The sequence below is a fragment of the Cherax quadricarinatus genome, chromosome 10 (genome assembly GCF_038502225.1).
Source record: "Cherax quadricarinatus isolate ZL_2023a chromosome 10, ASM3850222v1, whole genome shotgun sequence".
Classification (NCBI taxonomy): Eukaryota; Metazoa; Arthropoda; class Malacostraca; order Decapoda; family Parastacidae; genus Cherax; species Cherax quadricarinatus.
In genome coordinates, this window is record NC_091301.1 from 6,180,393 (window position 1) to 6,206,706 (window position 26,314).

Sequence of the window (26,314 nt, forward strand, 5' to 3'; positions counted from 1 at the left end):
CTCAAACTTCTCATCTTCCACCTTTCTCTGCATTAGACTGAAGAATCCACTGCTTGGCGAAACGTTTCCAGGATAAAGATTTCCAAAATGTTGCACAGGTATCTCATTTATCAACAAACAGTTTAACAGACTGACCTAACCCACTTATGTTCGAAACAAGTTGGCAGCCTCCTCTCCTGTCGTCCTGGTAGTGACCAAGAATAATTTGACAACACTTTCTGGTTGTCTGATGACGAGGCTGCTCCAGTGTGTTCCGGCTGTTAACAAAAAATCTGTCACTTGATGTGTTTTGTTGACGTATAATAGACGTCGCGAAAGTTATATAGGGCAATGTGCTCAACTTAGATTTAGAAGTCGCGTGTTCATCGATTCCACAAAGTAATTAAAAAATTGGGCATCTTCTCTCAGCAGTCATGTGTGTTTTTTAGGGGCGGTTACTCCAGCTTTCTGTGGTTTAAGCCGACGTTGACTGTAGATAGTGAATATAGCAGTGGTTTACAGTACCAGCCCATTATCTGTCTCAGTGCTGGTGGAAATGATATTGGGAAGGGTAGGAGAGAAGAGCTGCTAGATAAGTACAGGTCAGCTATAGATTTCATTAAGTCTAAGGGAGGGATCCCAATCATATGTAGCATCTTGCTTAGAAGGGGAGTAGGAAATGAATGGTTGTCTAGGACAATTGGTGTAAATTGCTGGCTAGACAGATACTGCAAGAAACTTGCAATCCCATTCATTGACAACTGGAACAACTTTTATGGCAAACATGATATGTATGCAAGGGATGGGGTACATCTCTCTGGGGCAGGGGTGGTAGCACTTGCAGACTCGATTGAGAAGGCCATTGGTGAAATGCCTATGATTTTAAACTGATGGAAGATAGAGGTATGGGTGTGTGTGGGAAACAAGCAGGTTGCAACACTAGGGTTGGAAACAGTAAATGTATAAAAGGCATTCAGCATGAAGTTATAAATAAAGACAATAGATCAGGTCAGCAAACAAAGGGGGACAGCAGAGGGCAGCAAGGGACTAGCTCCCTTAAGGTTTACTATACTAATAGCAGGAGTGTAAGAAATAAGATAGATGAGCTAAGATTAATTGCAAGTGCAGGAAACATAGATATTATTGCTATAACAGAGACCTGGCTCAATCTGAAAGATAGAGAGATGCCCTCTGAATGTCACATACAAGGCTATAAATTATTCCACACTGACAGGGTCAACAGGAAAGGTGGTGGAGTAGCGATGTAGTCAGAGACAATTTAAATTGTTGTGTTAGACAAGATATTAAATTAGAAGCGTCAGCCACTGAATCTGTTTGGTTACAGCTTCTCGAGGGCCGAGAAAAACTAATTTTGGGTGTGATTTACAGGGCCCCAAATCTTGATAGGGAGTGCAGTAAACTTCTATGGGACGAAATTCGTAAGGCATCTACATACGAAAATGTTGTGCTAATGGGAGATTTCAACTATAGACAGATTGACTGGAGCAATTTGACAGGAAATTTAGAGTCAGGTGACTTTCTTGATACAATCCAGGATTGTTTTTTAAAACAGTTTGTGACAGAGCCAACTAGGGGAAATAACCTCCTTGACTTGGTTCTTGCCAGTAGGGAAACACTAATTAATAATCTTGAGGTTAATGATGAGCTTGGGGAAAGTGATCACAAATCACTCAGTTTTAATATATCATGGAATTCCCCTAATAATGGCAATCAAGTCTCCGTCCCTGACTTTCGCTTGGCTGATTTCATAGGACTGAAAAATTACTTAGGTGGGCTGAACTGGAATGACCTGACTAAGGGTCAGGTAGGTGGTGATGGTTGCCGATATGATGCTTTCCAGGGCATAGTTCTAGCTGCTCAGTCAAATTATGTTCCAAATAGGGAAATCAGATCAAACAAAAATGATCCTGAATGGATGAACAATAGATTAAAATATCTGATTGGTCAAAAGAGAGGCATATATAGGCAAATCAAAAGAGGAGAGGGGCAATTAAGAAATCGATATATTCAGTTAAAGAGAGAAATAAAAAAGGGAATTAGAAAAGCAAAAAGAGATTATGAGGTTAAAGTTGCAAGAGAATCGAAGACTAACCCAAAAGGATTCTTTCAGGTATACAGAAGTAAGATCAGGGACAAGATAGGCCCACTCAAAAGTTCCTCGGGTCAGCTCACTGACAGTGATAAGGAAATGTGTAGAATTTTTAACACATACTTCCTCTCAGTTTTTACACAGGAGGATACCAGCGATATTCCAGTAATGATAAATTATGTAGAACAGGACGATAATAAACTGTGCACGATTAGGGTCACAAGTGACATGGTCCTTAGGCAAATTGATAAATTAAAACCTAACAAATCCCCAGGCCCTGATGAACTGTATGCAAGGGTTCTAAAGGAATGTAAAGAGGAGCTTAGCACACCTTTGGCTAATCTTTTCAACATATCACTACAAACTGGCATGGTGCCAGATAAGTGGAAAATGGCAAATATGATACCTATTTTCAAAACAGGTGACAGGTCCTTAGCTTCGAACTATAGACCAATAAGCCTTAGCTCCATAGTGGGAAAATTTATGGAATCAATAATTGCCGAGGCAGTTCGTAGCCACCTTGAAAAGCATAAATTAATCAACGAATTTCAGCATGGTTTTACAAAGGGGCGTTCCTGCCTTACGAATTTATTAACTTTTTTCACTAAGGTATTTGAGGAGGTAGATCATGGTAATGAATATGATATTGTGTATATGGACTTCAGTAAGGCTTTTGACAGGGTCCCACATCAGAGACTATTGAGGAAAATTAAAGCACATGGAATAGGAGGAGAAATTTAGCTCTGTGAAGACCTGTTTGTGTGCTCTCTGTGAATCTGAACCAGGATGCCCTCTCTTGAGCAGCTTTACCAGCAGCTGAGAGAAGAACTCAGAGTTGCTAAACTGGAGATACGGCGATTAACGGAGGAGAACAAGAGGATTCGTAGTAATCCACCTGTTGTGAGTCCCCAGGTTAAGAAGGGAGCTTGGTCAGTGGTCGGGCAACATGGAACCAAGCTGAAGATTAAGAAAACGGTTGGAGAGGCAGAAACAACGAGAAACCAGAAGACTGCCGTGGAAACTTCCAACTCATTCTCGGTGCTACCTGACGAATGTGAGTGTTCTACTGGGAATGCCACAACGAGCACCAAGGAAGCATTGGCAGACGTGAGTGAGACATCCCTAGAAACCCCAACGAAGACCATCGAGAACGTCATGACGAATTCTACAAGTGGTGTAATGCTACCTGGCGAATGTGAGTCGACTACTCGGAGCATCACTACGGACGACGCCAAGGAAGGTAAAAACATTGTTGTTGTTGGGGATAGCCAGATTAGGTACATGGATAGGGCATTCTGTTTGAAGGATAGGAGTAGGAGGCAGAGAGTATGTTTTCCTGGGGCTGGGATGAAGGATATTGTTAGCCGTCTGGATGACATCATGAGAGGTAATGGGAGCAATCCTATTATCTGTCTCAGTGCTGGAGGCAACGATGTTGGCAGACGTAGGAGTGAGGACCTGATTAGCAGGTATAGGTCAGCAATAGAGATAATTAGGAAGAAGGGTGGCAAACCTGTCATATGTGGCATTTTGCCAAGGAGAGGAGTTGGAAATGAATGGTTGTCCAGAGCAATTGGTGTCAATTGCTGGCTGGACAAATACTGTAAGGAAAATGCGGTAACATTCATTGACAACTGGGACCTCTTCTATGGCAGAAATGACATGTATGCCAGGGATGGGGTTCACTTGTCTAGGTGTGGGGTGGGAGCACTGGCCAACGCAGTGGAGGGAGCTGTTAGGTCTTTAAACTAGGAATAGTTAGTGGTATGGGTTTTGGCGGGAAAACTGTGAAGTCGCAGGGTAGTAACATGAGTACTAGGAGAACTAGTAATAGGCAAAATGAGGAGGATATTGGAAAGCCAGTGGCACTAATTGACAATGACAGTAATAGGTTTAGTGGAATAACAGAAAGGAGCAGGAAGGGTAAAGAGATAGGAGGGTCATTAAATATTTATTACACAAATAGTCGCAGTGCTAGGAATAAGATGGACGAGTTGAGACTAGTTGCTAGTGCAGGTAACATAGATGTATTTGCCATTACTGAGACGTGGTTTAATTCAAAAAGTCGGGACATGCCTGCAGAATGTCACATTCAGGGTTTTAAATTGTTCCAAGTAGATAGAAGTATCGGGAAGGGGGGTGGGGTGGCATTGTATGTCCGAGATCGCTTGAACTGTTGCATAAAAACAGGTATTAAGTCTGAAGTAACACATACAGAGTCTGTTTGGATAGAATTTTCAGAGGGGCATGAAAAATTAATTTTAGGTGTGATATACCGTCCCCCAAATTTAGATAGGGACCAGGGGAGACTACTATGGGAGGAAATTGTTAGGGCCACAAGGCACGATAATGTAGTAATTCTAGGAGACTTTAACTTTAGTCATATTGATTGGAATTTCTTAACTGGGAATTTAGAATCATACGATTTCTTAGAAGTAGTTCAGGATTGTTTTTTGAAGCAGTTTGTGACAGAACCTACAAGGGGTAATAACCTGCTTGACTTAGTTCTGGCAAACAATGAATCCCTTGTTAATAATTTAGAAGTTTCAGAGGAACTGGGTGCCAGCGACCACAAATCAATTACATGTAGAATTGAATGGAAGTATGATAGTAGGGATAACTCAGTAACAGTCCCAGATTTTCGCTTAGCAGATTACGATGGGCTTAGAGAACACTTATCATCTGTTGACTGGGGTAACGAAGAGAGCTATCAATATGACAGTTTTCTGAACACAATACATGCTGCTCAAAGAACGTTTATCCCTTATAAGGAAATTAGATCAAATAGAAATGACCCAAAATGGATGAATAATAGGCTGAAATATCTACTAGGGCATAAGAAAGGAATTTATAGGCGTATCAAAAGAGGCGAGGGTCATCTTATGAATCAGTATATTGACATTAAGAGGGACATTAAAAAGGGGATAAGAAAAGCTAAAAGGGACTATGAAATTAAAGTTGCTAGGGATTCTAAAACTAACCCAAAAAGTTTTTTCCAGGTCTATAGAACAAAAGTCAGAGATAAGATAGGTCCCCTTAAAAATAACTATGGGCATCTTACTGACAAAGAGAATGAAATGTGCTCGATTTTAAATAATTATTTTCTCTCGGTTTTTACACAGGAAGACACTAATAATATTCCGGTAATTAATTTTTATAGTGGATCAGAAGAAGATAAATTATGTAACATCACAGTCACTAGTGAAATGGTTGTGAAGCAGATAGACAGACTGAAGCAAAATAAGTCACCGGGTCCTGATGAGGTTTTTTCAAGGGTTCTAAAGGAATGCAAAATGGAAGTCTGTGAACCATTAACTAATATTTTTAATTTATCTCTTCAAACAGGTGCAGTGTCTGATATGTGGAAGATGGCTAATGTAATTCCTATTTTTAAAACAGGGGACAAGTCGTTACCGTCAAATTACCGCCCAATAAGCCTGACCTCAATTGTAGGCAAATTACTAGAGTCAATTATAGCTGAGATTATAAGAAGCCATCTCGATAAGCATAGCTTGATTAATGATACTCAGCATGGATTCACAAGAGGCCGGTCTTGTCTAACTAATTTATTAACTTTCTTCAGTAAAGCTTTTGAGGCTGTTGACCACGATAAAGAATTTGATATTATTTACTTAGATTTTAGTAAGGCATTTGATAGAGTTCCGCACCAAAGACTGTTGAAGAAAGTAGCAGCTCATGGCATTGGGGGAAGGGTGCTCTCGTGGATCGAATCATGGCTCACAGACAGGAAGCAAAGAGTGTCCATAAATGGGGTTAAATCCGAGTGGGGATCAGTAACAAGTGGCGTTCCACAGGGATCAGTCTTGGGCCCGTTGTTGTTTATAATATATATCAATGATCTTGATGAAGGAATTACTAGTGATATGAGCAAATTCGCCGATGACACGAAGATAGGTAGGATAATTGATTCAAACGTAGATGTTAGGGAACTTCAGGAGGATTTAGACAAACTCTACTCTTGGTCAGAAAAGTGGCAGATGCAGTTCAATGTAGATAAATGCAAGGTTCTGAAGCTCGGGAGTGTCCATAACCCTAGCACTTATAAGTTAAATAATGTAGAACTTAACCATACAGATTGCGAAAAGGACTTGGGGGTTATGGTAAGCAGCAACCTTAAACCAAGACAGCAATGCCTAAGCGTACGTAATAAGGCAAATAGATTACTGGGATTTATATCAAGAAGTGTAAGCAACAGAAGTCCAGAGGTCATACTGCAGCTTTATACATCATTAGTAAGGCCTCACCTAGATTATGCAGTTCAATTCTGGTCTCCATATTACAGAATGGACATAAATTCGTTAGAAAACATTCAGCGTAGGATGACTAAATTAATACATAGCATTAGAAATCTTCCTTATGAAGAAAGATTGAAGACTCTTAAGTTACATTCACTTGTTAGACGAAGAATGAGGGGAGACCTGATCGAAGTGTATAAGTGGAAGATAGGTATTAATAAAGGGGATATTAACAAGGTCTTGAGAATATCTCTCCAAGAGAGAACCCGCAGTAATGGATTTAAATTAGATAAGTTTAGATTTAGAAAGGACATAGGAAAGTATTGGTTTGGAAATAGGGTAGTAGATGAGTGGAACAGTCTACCTAGTTGGGTTATTGAGGCTAGGACTTTGGGTAGTTTCAAATTTAGGTTGGATAAATACATGAGTGGGATGGGTTGGATTTGAGTGGGACTTGCACATCAGAGCTTATTTCTTGGGTAGCATTGAAAATTGGGTAGGTCAAATGTTTGTTAGTGGGATGAATTGTAAAGGACCTGCCTAGTATGGGCCAACAGGCCTGCTGCAGTGTTCCTCCTTTCTTATGTTCTTATGTTCTCAGTAGGCCTACTTCAGTGTTCATTCTTATGTTGTAGAGATTGGGCTTTATATATACCAGTTGATCAGTGGCTGTGTGTCAGGTCCCAGGAGCCGTAATTCAACCTCTCTACAAGCATAAATATGGAAATAAATGGTATAAAATACCGACACAATGAAAATATAAAGACATATGCAGTGGTCAGTCGTCATGTGAGGTCACAGGCCCTGAGCTGCTTTGTGGATTAGTGTGGACGGTTACAAAGCCATGGCTTGCTTTTGCAGTGTTTTAAAAATTGAGGTTGAAGTCTTGCTTCTCCAAGAGGAAATTAGGAGGTTGAAGGTTTACCTCAATGGGGTTGGGAGCGAGTGTGAGGTGGCTGGAATGGTGGAGGGGAATGAGGCTACCAACAGCGAGGTGCAGTCTGTCTCTCGCTGTGAGGAGGCTGTAGGTGGGGAGGTAGCAACGGCTACCAGCAGTGAGGTGCAGTCCAGCACCTGCTACAAGTGGCAAGTAGTTCCCAGTAATGGGAAGAGCATCAAAATAAGGAAAGTTAAGAGAGAAGATTTGAAGGTAGGAAATCGCTTCTCTGTTCTTCAGGATGAGTGTACTTCAGTGACCAGTGAGGGTAAAGGTACTACTTCCCCTGCAAATAGAGGTAAGTGCATACTTGTGGTTGGTGAATCACAGGTAAGATATATTGACCGTGCCTTCTGTAATAGGAATAAAAACGTAAGAGATAGTGTGCTTCCCAGGAGCTGGTGTTAGTGACATAGTCAACAGGTTGGATAATATCATGTCAGGTAATGGGAACAAGCCATTATCTGTCTCAGTGCTGGTGGAAATGATATTGGGAAGGGTAGGAGAGAAGAGCTGCTAGATAAGTACAGGTCAGCTATAGATTTAATTAAATCTAAGGGAGGGGTCCCAATCATGTGTAGCATCTTGCCTAGAAGGGGAGTGGGCAATGAATGGTTGTCTAGGGTAATTGGTGTAAATTGCTGGCTAGACAAATACTGCAAGGAACGTGCAATCCCATTCATTGACAACTGGGACAACTTTTATGGCAAACATGATATGTAGGCAAGGGATGGGGTACATCTTTCTGGGGCAGGGGTGGTAGCTCTTGCAAGCTCAATCGAGAGGGCCATTGCTGGAATGCCTAGGATTTTAAACTGATAGAGGATAGAGGTATGGGTGTGCGTGGGAAACAGTCAGGTTGCAACACTAGGGTTGAAAACAGTAAATGTATAAAAGACATTCATCATGAAGTTATAAATAAAAACAATAGATCAGGTCAGCAAACAAAGGGAGACAGCAGAGGGCAGCAAGGGACTAGATCCCTTAAGGTCTATTATACCAATAGCAGGAGTGTAAGAAATAAGAGAGATGAGCTAAGATTAATTGCAAGTGCAACAAACATAGATATCATTGCTATAACAGAGACCTGGCTCAATCTGAAAGATAGAGAAATGCCTTCTGAATGTCACATACAAGGCTATAAATTATTCCACACTGACAGGGTCAACAGGAAGGGTGGTGGAGTAACGATGTAGTCAGAGACAATTTAAATTGTTGTGTTAGACAAGATATAAAATTAGAAGCGTCAGCCACTGAATCTGTTTGGTTACAGCTTCTCGAGGGCCGTGAAAAATTAATTTTGGGTGTGATTTACAGGGCCCCAAATCGTGATAGGGAGTGCGTTAAACTTCTATGGGATGAAATTCGTAAGGCCTCTTTTTTTTCTGGATAAACTGGTCAAGGCTGTCAGGATCATCAGGAATCATGGTGGCATCAGGGGCGCCCTTTATCAGCTCTATAGGGTTGATGACCTTAAAGATGGCACCCTAGTGGGTGAGGATGCTCTTGGAAACAAATACTATGAAAATAAACAACTCCTACTCGGTCGTGACCGTTGGGTAATATATCACCCACGTTATTATGGAATGGATTATGATGGCTCTTTGGTACTAGCAGCACCCCTCAAGGAAGGTTCCTTGATGTTGGTGAGGGGCTCTTGATTTAGGGAATTGGATCTGTGATCCAGTTCCCCGAATTAAGCCTGAATGCCTTCCACATCCCCCCAGGCGCTGTATAATCCTCCGGGTTTAGCTCTTCCCCTTGATTTTAATAATAATAATCTTTGGTACTAGCAGACAGGTTTGGATGGTTACACCACAACACTGATAAACTCCCAACTGAGGTTGCTCCAACTAGTTATGGATGGCTGAGTGGACATACAGAGAATAAAAACTGGCACAGAAGAAGCCTACGTTCCATATAGCACCCCAAGCCTAAAACTGAAGCATGGGTACCTCCTAAACGCATATAGTTTAAAATTTTTTATATAGCTGTGTCTTTTAGTAAAAACTGGTATGCTATGAATACTTAGGGTGTATAAACCTTTGGGTAATACCTGTACCTTAATGTGTTAAGTTCTGGAATGTGTTTTTCGATTGTTGCTTTCTTAAAAATTAAGGGTATTTAATTTTCTTAAGCTAAATTCAGATTCATTATTTAAAACTAACTCAGACTCTCAAACTATTCATTTTATATGGATTCAAAATTTTTGTTAGTCACTAAGTTTTTTTTTTTACTTTTGATTTGTTACACATACTGAGCATATTTTTCTTATATTAGTATATGAGAAAAGAAAACTTTTGCTAAGGTCATACTATTATATAATTAAACTTTTGGCTTAAAACTCTCTTAAGAATTGTTTTAAATTCCTTGTGAAGCAAACTAAAATTGTCACTTGAGTATATGTGTAATAGTATACAAACGTCATCATTAACTTGGAACACCTATATTTTGTTGCATACTCTAGCGAGGAGCCTTCAGAATGATGCAATAAGTTTTTACAGACTTCAGATGAAACATATGAACTTATCTCTATTCCTGTAACAGCGAATACATTAAGTTTTGTTGGCAACAGGGTTTCCATCATATGTTACAATAAGAACTATTATGGCTCTAGGTGTGAAAATTTTTATAGGGGTGATTACTTGTACATACCTCAACATTACATGCATACGAGTAATCTCCTTGGGAGACAACAACTATATTGTTTACCGTAGTCACCCGTGTAGACATGTGAGAAAACTTAACCACCTCTGGTCACTGCAGGTGGCCCCTCGACCCTCACAATCTTATCCATATCTATCCGAGACAGGATAGGATAGGATTTCGTTCGGATTTTTAACCCCGGAGGGTTAGCCACCCAGGATAACCCAAGAAAGTCAGTGCGTCATCGAGGACTGTCTAACTTATTTCCATTGGGGTCCTTAATCTTGTCCCCCAGGATGCGACCCACACCAGTCGACTAACACCCAGGTACCTATTTGCTGCTAGGTGAACAGGACAACAGGTGTAAGGAAACGTGTCGAATGTTTCCACCCGCCGGGAATCGAACCCGGGCCCTCTGTGTGTGAAGCGGGAGCTTTAGCCACCAGGCCACCGGGCCAGTATAAATTGGGTAGCACCCACAAGTACGGCGCTACTAATTAATTGTGGACTGTATAGATTATATTAGTGTAACTGAATGAAGAGGGGGGGGGGTAGCTTACACATGGATATATCCATCAAAGAAAAACATTTGTATATAATCCCACCACTTACCAGATATTCTCTGGTGGTCACTTGATGTAGCTGGATCACCCATAACCTATCCAATTACAACATACCTAACTGGCCAGTATCAGTCTGCTATAACTAGAAGAGTTACTTAACTGTGGGTGATTGATACTCCTTATTTCCTCCATTCACCATCTCATTTCGATGTCCTGCTACACCGACACGGTTCTTATTCCAGCAGGACGAGGTATCCGTTGGTTTGTCCCGGTTTAGAAGTCGTGACTCAATGAACTTCACTTTCCTCGTGACGGGAACAACGTGGTCTAGCGTGTTCACTCGGAGCAAGGCGACTTATTTCACTTCACGCATTCTCTTAACTTAGCGTTATTATCATTAATTACATTACAATTCACAAGACGATTTAATGTCTCATAATTATTATACACATTAGAGATCACTCATTAAGATCTGAGACCGATGAGTGATGATTAAACCAAGGGTAATTTTGCCCGGGACACAGTCCATGGCGACGCACCAGTCACCCGGTCCTACCCTTATTCACTCATTTTACCACTCTATTACGGTGGTCCCATAAATCACGTTCCCTCACTCTCCACCAGGAACAGTTACGACACTTCCTATTATGAAATGAGGCCTATATTAATCCTTAGGCCGCCGTGAACGCCAATTTCCTGGTTCCATGCTTTCACAGCCTCTTAAACCCATTCAAAACACTGCCGCCTCCCCCATGCCCCGAGTCGACCTCTACCCCCGCACATCCGCGCATGCACAAAGGGAACTCCTGGTTCTATCCTATTTTCAAATACATTTTTGACCCATATCGACACATTAAACACCTATTAGGAACTATAGTTTCGGAAAATTAAAATATTTTCCACACTAGGAATTTATTTACATGTAGTTTGCAAAATCGTTTAGTTTGCCAAATTATAGTAACAACCGAGCTACAGCCGGGCTGTGGCTCGTACGTTGGATTGCGTGCAGCCAGCAGTAACAGCCTGGTTGATCAGGCTCTGATCCACCAGGAAGCCTGGTTACAGACCGGGCCGCGGGGGCGTTGACCCCCGGAACTCTCTCCAGGTAAACTCTCCAGGTAATATGAAAATGTTGTGATAATGGGAGATTTCAACTACAGACAGATTGACTGGAGCAATTTGACAGGAAATTTAGAATCAAGTGACTTTCTTGATACGATTCAGTTTGTGACAGAGCCAACTAGAGGAAATAACCTGCTTGACTTGGTTCTTGCCAGCAGGGAAACACTAATTAATAATCTTGAGGTTAATGATGAGCTTGGGGAAAGTGATCACAAATCACTCAGTTTTAATATATCATGGAATTCCCCTAATAATGGCAATCAAGTCTCTGTCCCTGACTTCCACTTGGCTGATTTCATAGGACTGAAAAATTACTTGGGTGGGCTGAACTGGAATGACCTGACTATGGGTCAGGTAGGTGGTGATGATTGCCGATATGACGTTTTCCAGGGCATAGTTCTAGCTACTCAGACAACTTATGTTCCAAATAGGGAAATCAGATCAAGCAAAAATGATCCTAAATGGATGAACAATAGATTAAAACATCTCATTGGTCAAAAGAGAGGCATATATAGGCAAATCGAAAGAGGAGAGGTGCAATTAAGAAATCAATATATTCTGTTAAAAAGAGAAATAAAAAAGGGAATAAGAAAAGCAAAAAGAGATTATGAGGTTAAAGTTGCAAGAAAATCGAAGACTAACCCAAAAGGATTCTTTCAGGTATACAGAAGTAAGATCAGGGACAAGATAGGCCCACTCAAAGGTTACTCAGGTCAGCTCACAGACAGTGATAAGGAAATGTGTAGAATTTTTAACACATACTTCCTCTCAGTTTTTACTCAGGAAGATACTAGCGATATTCCAGAAATAATAAATTATGTAGAACAGGATGATGATAAACTATGCACGATTAGGGTCACAAGTGACAAGGTCCTTAGGCAAATTGATAAATTAAAACTTAAATCCCCAGGCCCTGATGAACTGTATGCAAGGGTTCTAAAGGAATGTAAAGAGGAGCTTAGCAAACCTCTGGCTAATCTTTTCAACATATCACTACAGACTGGCATGGTGCCAGATAAGTGGAAAATGGCAAATGTGATACCTATTTTCAAAGCAGGTGACAGGTCCTTAGCTTCGAACTATAGACCAATAAGCCTTACCTCCATAGTGGGAAAATTTGTGGAATCAATAATTGCAGAGGCAGTTCGTAGCCATCTTGAAAAGCACAAATTAATCAACGAATCTCAGCATGGTATTACAAAGGGGCGTTCCTGCCTTACGAATTTTTTTTTTCACTAAGGTATTTGAGGAGGTAGATCATGGTAATGAATATGCTATTGTGTATATGGATTTCAGTAAGGGTTTTGACAGGGTCCCACATCAGAGACTATTGAGAAAAATTAAAGCACATGGAATAGGAGGAGAAATTTTTTCCTGGATAGAGGCATGGTTGACAAATAGGCAGCAGAGAGTTTGCATAAATGGGGAGAAATCAGAGTGGGGAAGCGTCACGAGCGGTGTTCCACAGGGGTCAGTGTTGGGCCCCCTGTTGTTCACAATCTACATAAACGACATTGATGAGGGCATAAAGAGCGACATAAGCAAGTTTGCCGATGACACCAAAATAGGCCGTCGAATTCATTCTGACGAGGACATTAGAGCACTACAGGAAGATTTGAATAGACTGATGCAGTGATCGGAGAACTGGCAGATGCAGTTTAATATAGACAAATGGAAAGTTCTAAATGTTGGACAGGAAAATAACCATCCCACATATAAACTAAATAATGTCGATCTTAATATTACGGATTGCGAAAAAGATTTAGGAGTTCTGGTTAGCAGTAATCTGAAACCAAGACAACAGTGCATAAGTGTTCGCAATAAAGCTAACAGAATTCTTGGCTTCACATCAAGAAGCATAAATAATAGGAGTCCTCAGGTTGTTCTTCAACTCTATATATCCTTGGTTAGACCTCATTTAGATTATGCTGCACAGTTTTGGGCACCGTATTACAGAATGGATATAAATGCTCTGGAAAACATACAAAGGAGGATGACAAAGTTCATCCCATGTATCAGAAATCTTCCCTATGAGGGTAGACTGAGGACCCTGAATCTGCACTCTCTAGAAAGACGTAGAATTAGGGGGGATATGATTGAGGTGTATAAATGGAAGACAGGAATAAATAAAAGGGATGTAAATAACGTGCTGAAATTATCTAGCCTAGACAAGACTCGTAGCAATGGTTTTAAGTTGGAAAAATTCAGATTCAGGAAGGATATAGGAAAGCACTGGTTTGGTAATAGAGTTGTGGATGAGTGGAACAAACTCCCAAGTACAGTTATTGAGGCTAAAACGTTGTGTAGTTTTAAAAATAGGTTAGATAAATACATGAGTGGGTGTGGGAGAAGATCACCCGAGTGTTTGAGATGTGCTGGACTGATAGTGCCCAAGAGTTTAGAGAGGTATTTTGCGAGAATTCCTGAGAGTTTGTGGGGAGCACTACCTATTCCCGAAGATATGGGCCTCAATGGGACACCAGGCTTATGAGTTTTGGCAGGCCGTACATTCTGGCAGGTCTGGGGTTGCTTGGTACGATGTGCAGAAGTTTCTTCCCTTGTTCTGAGTCCCTCAGAATGCGGCGAGTCCTTTGAAGAAAAGTTTTAGTAAGGTTGTCCACTTGGTTAGTTGTGAGAGGTTTGTAGGTATCTGGGTCATTAAGTAGATTGAGCATTTTGTTCCTGAAATCGTCAGTGTTCATGATAACAACACCATCTCCTTTATCAGCGGTGGTGACCCTGATGGTCGTGTCTTCTGCTAGAGCTTTAAGTGCAATGATGTAACGTCGAGGTATGACTGGGGAGCTGCGTGTAGAGATGGCCGCTGAGATGATGCCTTGAAGATAACCTTTTTGGAAGTCGGAGTCATTGTGTCTGTAGTTTTTGGCGATAAAATTGAGGTCTTGTTTTGGTTTCGTAATTCCTGTTGCGAATTTGAGGCCTAAGCTGAGGGCTTCAGTTTCTGTGGTTGAGAGTGGACGAGATGAGAGATTTTTGAATAATTTTAGGTCTTCCTAAACTTTTCCAGTGACTATTATCGCAGAGAGTTTGTAGTTTCCTAGTAAGTCTGATCTTCTGTTGAACATTCACTGTGGTAACTCTGCTGCGAATGATTTCGGCGGTGCGTCTGTTCATGTTGCCCCGAAGTGCTGTGCCTAGTGTTCTGACTTGGAGAAAGGCTTCCTTTGTAGCATTGTTTATCAACTTTTCTGTACTCGACTGAAGAAGCCTACGGTGTAGGCGAAACGTTTCGAAATAAGGATACCTAACTGTTGCATATGTGTCTTACCTAACAACTTGTCGGTATTTTATACCATTTCGATGTTCAGCATTGTTTAAGTCATCTGCACACTCTTCAAAGTAGGTCCGAGCTGTAGCGGAGAAAGGTGGTTTGATGTTGGCAATTTGAAGAGGAGTAAATCTTGGTAAGACCATTTCTTGGATGCAGTCACGAAGAAAATTGTCTGTTGTGAAGTGAGTAAGCTTATAGAAGAAGGTCCAGGTATTCTCTGTGTGAAGGATCCGTTGCCAATAAAGGATCACATTATACTGCATATGTGTTTATATTTTCACAAGCATAACAAGATAAGTACTCATTTCTTCTTTTGTCTGGAAAAAAAGAATTGATAGAAATGTTATAAATTTTGTCAGTTTGTGCTTGGTGTGGAGAGGAATGCCAAGCGACCACCACCGCCGCTCGGGCGACCACCACCGCCGCTCGGGGAACCACTACCACCGCTCGGGGGATCACTACCACCGCTCGGGGGACCACTACCACCGCTCGGGGGACCACTACCACCGCTCGGGCGACCACCACCGCCGCTCGGGGTTAGATTTTGCCACCGAAGTGGCTAGTTTATTGTGCACCCCATATCCATCCTGTGGACGGTAGCGCGAGAGCATATGGATACACAAAAGGCCTAGGAACTAGGCCCCAAAGGGTTAACAGGAATACATATGGATTTATATCTACATATCTATAGTTCACTTATCTGTTACAAGCAAATTTAGGAAATTTGCTTAGTATATCTGGTATCTTATTTTCATTAATAAGATATCTTGACATGTCACATAGGTTATTATACTGTCTGTCTCTGTATTCCTCAATAAGTGGACAATTAAGCACATAGTGTTCAAGAGAGTGACCATATGCCTGATCACATAATTTACATTTAGTTTGATCATCATCTGTGTGTCTCCCAAACTGCCAGAAGTACTTGTAACCAAGCCTAAGCCTGGCCACTACAACATCAGTCAGTCTGTTCACATTGCAAGTTGCTCCATAAACATACTTATCTACGTTCATGTTATCATAGTGGGTTATAGATCTACTCAGGCTTCTAACTGCATTCCTATAACAATCATTTTCATTATTTACTTCTCTCCTAATATTATTCCTAATGCTAGACACAGTTATACCAAAGTTATATTCTACATTCTCCTTCTGGGTACTCTTCTTGGCTAACATATCAACTTTATCATGAAGGAGTAATCCAATGTGTGATGGGATCCATAGCAATTGTACATTAATTCCTTTGTCCCTAATTTTTGAGTATCTATACCTGGCTTCCCCAATGAGCATGTTGTTGGAGTCATTATATGAGTCAAGAGCCTTCAATGATGACATAGAATCAGTAATGATGATAGAGTCAAGCTCAGTGTCATAGGTTAGCTTTAGCGCCATTAGGATTGCAAACAATTCAGTTTGCAGTGTAGACGCCCAGTTGTTAATTCTTATGCCTAACTCAACAAATTTATTATCGTTCTTAACTAGGGAGGTGGCAACAAGAGCAGATGCAGCCCTGCCAGAAGACTCCTGTTTAGATCCATCAGTGTATATAACTTGTGATAACTTATTACTACCAGCTAGGTGAGAAATTTCTTCTTGAGCAGTTGCTCTAACAAGAGATTTAAGGAAGGGATTACTAGCAATGAGCTTCTTGGGAGGGACTTGTAGGTATGTGATATTAAATGAACACATCTTCCATGGAGGGGTGAAATGCTCTTGTTGCCTACAGTGATACAGTTCATGCAGGTTATAAAACTTAATGCAATTGCACGTTTTCACAATCCATTTAGATCTGTGTGTATTTACCTCTAGACACTTGGTAAGATTCACTGTGACAGTGTCTGGTTCGTTTCTCAACATTCTAATACCGAGTACAGTGTTAATTTCAACAATCCTATCACTGATACTAGAAATACCAAGCTCCTTCCTCATGTTAAGAACTTTTGTAGATCTGGGACAGCCAAGAATAATCCTGAGAGCTTCATTTTGCATTAACTCCAAGGGTCGGAGAGAACTTTCTCTAGCTAATATCAACATGGGAGCAGCATAATCAATTAAGGACCTAACATAGGCTATGTACATCATTCTCACGATTCTCACATTAGCACCATAGTTGGGATTGTAGCCAGCAACAGCTTTGAGAGCATTTAGCCTAGCTTTACATTTCTTGTTTAGTTGTGGTATAGTGGATTTGTTAAAGGGTACATCTACACCAAGATATCTGTAAGTTTTAACGTAGCTAATGATTTCACCCTGCAAATAGATGGGTGGGGGATGTCGTTTGCTTGTTAATATCTTTGTTTTAGAGGAAGATATTATGAGGCCTAGTCGATTACAAATTGCTTGAACTTCATTAAGAATGGTATTCATCTTCTTATGCCCTGTTGTATGGATCATGATATCATCAGCATAGCTTATAGCTATATGTTTAGGTGAGGCAGGTAGAGCATTTAGGAGAGCATTAATCAGAATATTAAATAGCATGGGACTAAGAACTCCTCCCTGCGGTGTACCTAAAGACATTTCTTTAGAATCACTTCTGAAGCCTTGGTAAAGGACAGAGGATACTCTATTTGACAGGTATCCTATTATCCAGCAGAGTAAGCTACCACCAATATTCATTTTGGCTAGTTCATGTAGTATAACGGTTCTGTTCGCAATATCAAATGCAGATTTTAGATCAAGAAAAGTGGTAAAACTAGTAGAGGTGTGTGCAGTGAGAAAGGTGGAAATACAGTTCTGCACACTTTTACCTTTCATGAACCCATAGAGGTAGGGGGAAAGTTGATGTCTGATTCTGTAGTACAGTCTGTTAAGCATCATTCTTTCAAAAGTTTTACAAAGACAACTAGTTAAGGAGATCGGCCTAAATGTATCAGGCTGTTGGGGCTTAGGGATAGGCACAATGAGACTATTGGTCCAGGAAGTAGGAAGAACGCCCTCAATGTAACTGAGATTATACAGTGCCAACAAAGGGTTATCAGGCACGTGCCTTAGAGTTCTGAGAATATCATAGGTTATACCATCCTCTCCAGGAGCAGTTGATCGACCTTTGGTTAATGCATTATCTAATTCATACTCGGTAAAGAGGCAATCACTCTCATCAATATTTTGGCTCATAAAATTAATCAGTTTCAACATTTCTTCAGAAGTACTCTCTAAATTTTTTCTAATATGAGATGGAAGGCTTTCATGCCTGGATGTTTTGGACCAGTCATTTATGAGGTCATTTGCTTTTTCAAGAGGAAAGGGATGAGCAACATTGCCAGTCTTTTTCCTGGTTATTTTATTTATACCTTTCCAAGCCAAACTCAAAGGGGTGGACCTATTTAATCCACTAACAAACTGTTCCCATTCCTGTTGCCTAAGTTCTTCCTTTCTATTCCTTGCATTTGTTAGTGCAGCTTGGAACGTTCTGAGCAGGTCTGGGGTTCTACATTCACGGTATGCTTTACCAATCCTCCTAGCTGCATGTGTTAGATTGCGCAGCTGTGGATCATTATAGTATTTACATTGGTTTTTATTGTTATTTATAGTGGAGGGTCTTTGTTTCCTATTCCTGCCCACTTGATCTGTGAGAACACTCTCAATAGTGGTAATTAAATCATCATTAAATTTTTGTGTGCCAATGGGCTCGTAATTCTTATACCATTGATCCAAGTGGTTAATAAAGTTGTCTCTGTGTTCTGGTTTGAGAATAAGTTTCCTCCTTCTGTATTTAGCTCCTTGATTGCTGGAGATGTGATCAAGATTGACAGTTGTTAGTCTTGGGAAGTGATCAGATAGAAGATCATCAACTATGACAGAGTCATGCATCGTATATGATGTATTAAATCCAAGACACAGATCTAGTATGCCACCATATATGTGAGTAGGCTCAGTAGTGCCCACAATTCGAACATTATCATGCTCATTTAGCAATCTCACTAGTTTAGTTCCATTGGTGTTTGTTATAGACCCACCAATATTCTTATGTCTGGCATTAAAATCTCCAAGAATGATGGTAGGTTCACTATTGATGCGATCTGGTAAAGCATCAGGTCGAAGCTGGTTCGCTGGGCATAGAGATTAAAAATGTTTATGGAAAAATCGCCTGCATATACTTTGACACCATGATACTGCATGTTAACTCGACTCTGCAAGGAAAGGAGTGAATGTGGCAAGTTCTTTCTGACATACATCACACAACAGTTGGTTGACCTTAGGTTATAAGCTGCATATCCAGGCAAGTTTGGTGGAGGTGCTCCATCTTTCAATCTACATTCCTGCAAACAGATGACATCAATATTCTTGGTTGCACTAATATGATGTAAGTCAGGCAACCGCTTCCTGATGGAAGCAATGTTCCATGAAAAGATTTGTAATGTATCCATTGTAGTGAGTTATTACAATCTCTTGCTCATAAGATGGTAAAACTATTATGCTTTGACTACAGTGTGCAGATACTTAAGAGCAAATAGCATAGTTTGTACGTCTTTATCTTCAGGACCTTTATTTTTAAGCATTTTTCGGCATTTTGGCAGCCAGTTAAAAGGCAAGTCTTGAAGGCAAGAGTCATGGGCTTCTTTCTCACAAATTGCTGGAAGCTGAACGGAGATTGCTGCACTTTTGACATCATCACCATGCTCAAGAGCATCATCCTGATTACATATATTTATTAAACTTGTCAGGATCTGTTCAAGATGCTCAATTTTTTTCTGGAAATTTGTTATAATATGAGGAAGGTCAGGCGAATCCAATGCCTCTCCGGAGGATGGCACTTCTGGGTTAGTGCTTTCTTTAACACCTATCACCTTAACAGGTACCATGGTTACATTAGTGTTCTCTGTTTCATCATTCATTGCAGGTAGGTCCTGTGCATCTGACTCATCTCCAATTTCCAGGGAGGTTACCTGTGTGGTGTCCGTCTGACTGTTGTAGTTGTGTGTATTGGGAGAAATGACAAACTCATCCCCATATTCAGGTGTAGCCATAGGTATCTGTAGTGGCAGACCAGTAGTTCCATATGTGCTAGCAGGGATGGCTAGCTCCTCCACAGCTGGTGTGTGTGATGGCATTCTGGTATCACCAGAATCCTTTGCAGTGAGGTGGGGTTCTTGCACACTTTGCAGAGGTTCAGTCTCAGATCTGGCTGTGGTAGACTGGATGGCCCCATCCTCAGTTACCATTAAAGGACTGTTATCAGGTTTACATCGAAGGTTGTTTGGGTTCTGACTGCAGTCCTTGTGGGAAACTGTAACCCCAACTTCTTTACAGTTAATACACTTAAATTTTTGGCTGTCAGGGCCTACTGTGCATTCTCTAGTGGAATGTTTCCCAGCACACTTACCACACCAAGAATGTAGTATTCCACAGTCTACTGCAACATGGCCATAGTGCTGGCATTTGTAACACCTACGTTTAGGGGGTAGGTACACTTCGATGTTTAGGAAACGTAAACCATGCACCCAGATATTCCGGGGGAGGGGCACAGGACCCACCCAACTGGCAATAATTTGGGATTTTCCTTTAAGTCTTTTAGGCTTGATGATATGCTCACTTAGAGTCAGATGGGATGGGTCCATGCAGAGAGGGTATCCAAAGATTATGATACTGACCCATTTTTTAAAGTGGTGAGTGTCTGATGACAAACACAAAGTTGTGTGTGTTTTTCCTAAATTGGATCCTTGAGTTAGGATGCTTGTTTACAGCTTCCATTAGCCATGCACACTTAGCAGGCAGCGGGGTGTTGTCAGGGAAGTTCAGCTTACACAAAACTACGTAAATTTTCTTACTGTAGTAATAACAGAATATGCATCACTTAGGCCTTGTGTTTCACATTTTTTTTTTCTTTGTACAACTAAAATGTAGGAGTATATTGTTCTGTCAAGCCCTTATCTCATATACTGATAGAAAGTTACAGTCATATCTGTAAACAAGTTATTAAGTTGATAATATAAACATCCAGGAGTTACACTATCAGCTTGAGGGGCTCTTGATCTAGGGAATTGGATCTGTGCTCCAGTTCCCCGAGTTAAGCCTGAATACCTTACATCTTCCCCCCTCCCTACATGCGCTGTATAATCCCTACGGATTTAGCGCTCCCCCGTGATTATAATAATAATTTGTTGTTTGGATATGTAACATAGGAACACACATGTTATATACCTGGATGTCGTTCCAGGGGTCAACGCCCCCGCGGCCCGGTCCATAACCAGGCCTCGAGGTGGATCAGGGTCCGATCAACCAGGCTGTTACTGCTGGCTGCACAGGGCGGTCCAAGGCACGAATCACAGCCCGGCTGGTCAGGTACATTATGTGGGTTTAGCCTAGAAAAACCCCAATAAAAGTCTAGGTAGTTTATAGCTATGCTGCTCTCAGGAGGAGGATTTGTGTTAAGATAAGATAAGATTTCGTTCGGATTTTTAACCCCGGAGGGTTAGCCACCCAGGATAACCCAAGAAAGTCAGTGCGTCATCGAGGACTGTCTAACTTATTTCCATTGGGGTCCTTAATCTTGTCCCCCAGGATGCGACCCACACCAGTCGACTAACACCCAGGTACCTATTTGCTGCTAGGTGAACAGGACAACAGGTGTAAGGAAACGTGTCGAAATGTTTCCACCCGCCGGGAATCGAACCCGGGCTCTCCGTGTGTGAAGCGGGAGCTTTAGCCACCAGACCACCGGGCCACCACTCAGAGTGATGCAGGATGCATGAACAACTCTCCTAGCATGTTTGAAGTTAAGGTCAGGTTAGCCTAGCCTAGAATATTGTATCATGGTTAGGACTCACCACCAAATCGTAATAACACGATTGCAAACAAGGGGTGCCTAGTTGAATCTTATTGTGGCCAGCTGGCCAAGTGCCTTACTCACTGGCCCGGAGTTTTACGACGCATTTGCCATAGGTTCTAACCCAACCCGTACCCTGGTTTGTATCATAGTTATGACTGAAGAGAACAGATATTAACTTAATATTTTACGATACGTGGAGCCTATACCATGGAATAAAAAGTTATTTCATGGGCAAATATATATGAATAACAACACTGCTCTAGCCAAGGATCCGAAGCTATTGTGGAAAATTGCATGTATCTGGATGTAACTCATAAGGTCATAAGGTACATACCAGTAAATGGTAACAAAGATAATTATTATTTATCAAAGTTACATATACAAGTAGGAATTTGGGACACCTAGGTCACAAAAATGTCCCCCTTCGATACCTACAACTGTCATATCCACAAGTTGCTCTAGATCTATAATTACAAATGAAATATGCATCACCAGGAATTCTGGTAAATATAAAAATTAGTGGACTGTATATTAAAATTAATGATACTTATACACATTTATATAACAGAAGGAGAATATATCTTAATATCACTCACCAATTTGACTGGATATCTGGGTATCTTTATTGTAGATGTTTCGCCATCCAGTGACTTTATCAATATAAATCCTAGGACATAACTTGAAGACAGTAGAACTATGTACAGAAGATGAGGTAATCAGTCCCTCAACCTTGGAGTAGGTGCGAAGAGCACCGTAGTCGTGGAGATTCTGAAGTAGAAGCAAGACGCCTGAGGCTTATATACTAACGTCTTTTTTTTTTTTTATATTTTATTTAAAAACTTTACAGCATTGATATTAAATTAAGATATAAAAAGGATACAGTAGGATTCTCAATCCTACACAACATACACTAACCAATTATTAACAACACATTGTAATTGACATAATAGAGGTTACCCATATACACACAAAATTTTCCATATAACATACTATGATAAACAAAATAAACTATAACTATATAAACTATATAAAATGTAAACTATATACAACTTTCAGATTTGTATAGTTAACATACTATGACGGACATATGACAAAGGTTCACAACCTTCACAGGAGATAAACAGAGTAATAACCTACAACCCAATCTCAGTTACATGCTCTTCCCCAAAATTAAACCCCTATACAATAAGAAGTACCTAAGCACATACATACGTGCCTCACTACAATCTCTTTTCAAGCATTGAAAAAAAAAAAAAAAAAAAAAAAAATCAAATACAAAAAAAAAAAAAAAAAAAAAAAATCAAATCCTAAATCAAAAATCAAATCCTAAGCCTCACACTTATACTAAATAAATATTAACAAATATTACTAAATATTAATACAGCCTCTTCCACCGGCTGAGCACATTATATAAAGTAAGAGACTAAACCATACTGTCCCATTACAAACTTTTAACGAGGCATTACAATTTTATGGAAGTCATTATCGTTCCATCTAGCAGCAACTGGATGAGCACATTATATAATTCTAAAATAAAGACAGTACACTCGCAAAAAAACCCACTACACTCAACACAGACATAATTTAAAAAACCTCTCATTGCGATACAATTATCGCACATGAAATATGCCCAATAAAGGCTATAAAACCGCACTCTACATAAGCCCTAAAGCTCTTCACGGTCTGAAAACTATAATCTTGACACCATTCACACTTAATACATGAATAAGGTCATGACGACCCTGACTCCTCAAACACAGAATTCTCCATTCAGGTACTACGTAATTACTTGATATCACCTTTGCTTTCTGTGCCCACTTGCATGCTACATACACGTATGCCACTCATCTACACCTTCATATACCCTCATACACCTTACTCACACCCCTCCCCAGGAGGCGACCCCGCTGTGTCCCCCTGAAAACCCCCTTTCCGTATGTATTCCCCAACCCCCCCCCCCTTACTCACTCAGCCCCAGTCGTAGATTGATGAGAAAACCTAACGTTAACATTCTATACCCTTCCGAAAAATCCTTCTCCCCCCTCCTCCCATACAGTTCTCTATTACGACACATCGTACGATAAACCGTTACCGCTAGTACCCGCCTCCGCACCTCACAATTCCCCCTCCCCCTCATCACCCACAATATATATATATAATCCACTATTATATAATCCAAAGCTCTTATAACACTCTCATCGAACCCTCCCACATCTAGGCTTAGTGCACGCAGAACCGACACCCCTCGACCCCCCACCCCCTGTACTACCCTACTTAACCAATACCTAACACCCTCCAGTTCCCCACAAAAGTATACTGCATGGAACGCCGTCTCATCCTCCCCACAGATTCCACACCTTCCGCCCACAATTACCCCTCTTGTTCTTAAAACCTCCCCCGACGGTAGTATGCCATGCAAAAAACGATACATTACCTCTCTTACCCTAGGCTTTAACTTCAACCTGCCAAACCTATACCAAATACTCGTCCATGCGTACATGGGGAACAATCCCTCAACTGGTACAACAATCCTGTCTACAAGCAGCTTACACAAAACCCCTACTCGAATTTTCCTGGGTTCTCTAACCAACATCAAAGCCCTCAAAATAGTTTCACATTCCCTCAACTCCACACCACCATACAACTTACTCAACCTATCATGTACTTTTCCCAGCTGCCCTCCACTCACACCTTCGCGCAAAACCTCCCATTTAAGAAACACACATTTAATCCTCCTCCTCAGATCCAACAACCCCAACCCACCCTGGCGCACAGGTAACATTACAACCTCTCTCCTCAGCCAATCGCACCTTGAACCCCACAAAAAGTTAAACACTCGTCTCAGAATTCCCACAATCGCCGTCCCTGTTAATGGGAACACGGCTGCTACGTGCCAAACCTTACTATACAATAATACATTTATAACAATCACACGTTGCACGAGAGTCAGATGATGAGGTCTCAATGCACCCAGACGTCCCTGAATCCTTTCCATTAATCTATTCGAGTTTTCCTCCCGAGCAGCTTCCAAATCACCCATATAGGTGATACCACAAATTTTTACAGACACCGTTTGTTTTCTCACAACGTTACATCTCCCCCCCCCCTCCACCCAATCACCCAACCCCATGATCATTGACTTCTCTCTATTTACCTGCATCCCTGTTGCATTTCCGAACTGTTGCACAAGATCATCCAAAACACCCAACGTCATCCCCTCCCGAACCAGGACTGTTGTATCGTCTACGTATCCTATGATTCCCGGCCACACTTTCCCTACCCCACCCCCCCTACCTCCACTCGTGTCACATACACAACGTTCAACCATTCTATAGAAGGGGTCCTGAATGCACGCAAACAACATTTGTGACATGGGACACCCCTGCCTAAGTCCCCTACCCATTACAATCCCCTCCCCCAAGCATCCATTAATCTGTACCCTCATCTTGGCACCATTGTACAACGTGGATACCCAATTAACTATTTCATCCCCATAACCCTGCCTCCTAAGTATAGCTCCCAATGCTCCGCGTTCCACCCTGTCATAGGCCCCCTGCCAGTCTAAAGCCAACAACGCCGCCCTCCCTCCCCCCCCTTTTGACTCCACAAAACTTCGCAGTATTCCATGACCCTCAATCATCGACCTTCCAGGCAAACCATACTGCGTTTTCGAAACCACTCTCCCTACCACACATTTGAACCTATTACCCAAGACTTTAGCGAACAACTTATAATCAGCACATAACAGGGATATGGCACGGTACTCCTTGAGGGTGTGCTGCCCCTTACCCTTCTGGACCAACACTACAACTGCTGTTGCTTGCTTGTCCCCCATCACACCCTTCTCCTTCATCTGATTAAATAACCTACCCATGAAACCCCTTATCACCTCCCAATGTTGGAGATAAAATTCAGCCGGGAGACCGTCTATTCCTGGTGCTTTGCCTTTCCTCATTCCCCTTAAAGCCAACTCTATTTCCTCCTCTGTTATTACCCCCCCTAAAGCCTTTCTATCACTATTCCCTAAATTACACGTCACATACTCACACACCTTCTCTAAATCCACATTTCCCACCTTCCCACTTGTCCAATACCCTTCATACCATTTATCCGCATACACACACATTCCTTTTGTAGTTAGTATCTCCTGACCCATTCTATAACCCCCCGCCATCTCGTGTACCTCTAACCTCGGAATAGCTGTAACCTGCTGTCTTTGTTTTTGACGTCTCAACACACACGCCGATGGTTTGTCACCCCATAGCACCTCCTCTACCCCTGCCTGCACCCTTACCGCTTGAAACCTCTCATTTTGTAACTCCCTCAGTCTCCCCTTGACCTCGACAATTTCATCCATAGGATAGTTGCCCCCCACAGCCCCCTTCTCATAACAGCCCCTTAACCTGTCCTCCAGATAATTTGAAAGCCCATATTTAAAATCATTTATACGTTTGCCCACCCCCACATAATATTTCCTAATCCTTTCCTTGGCAACACAATCCCACCATTGTACGACATCTTCCACTCCCTGTGCCTCCTCACTAAGCTCCTTCCATAGGACAGAAAATCCCTCTAACCCCTCCTCATCACTCAATGCACTTATATTTAATTTCCAGTAACTCCTGTGTATTTCTGCA

The 26,314-nt window shown here is 41.3% G+C and overlaps 1 long non-coding RNA gene across 1 annotated transcript; it reads right to left on the reverse strand.

Moving 5' to 3' along the window:
* Positions 1–112: 112 nt before the first annotated feature.
* LOC138852527 (uncharacterized) lies at positions 113–22,434 on the reverse strand. The gene is made up of 3 exons (XR_011391853.1): positions 22,274–22,434; positions 21,050–21,210; positions 113–257 (listed from the first exon to the last, which is right to left on the reverse strand). It is a non-coding gene; the product is annotated as an uncharacterized lncRNA (long non-coding RNA).
* Positions 22,435–26,314: the final 3,880 nt, after the last annotated feature.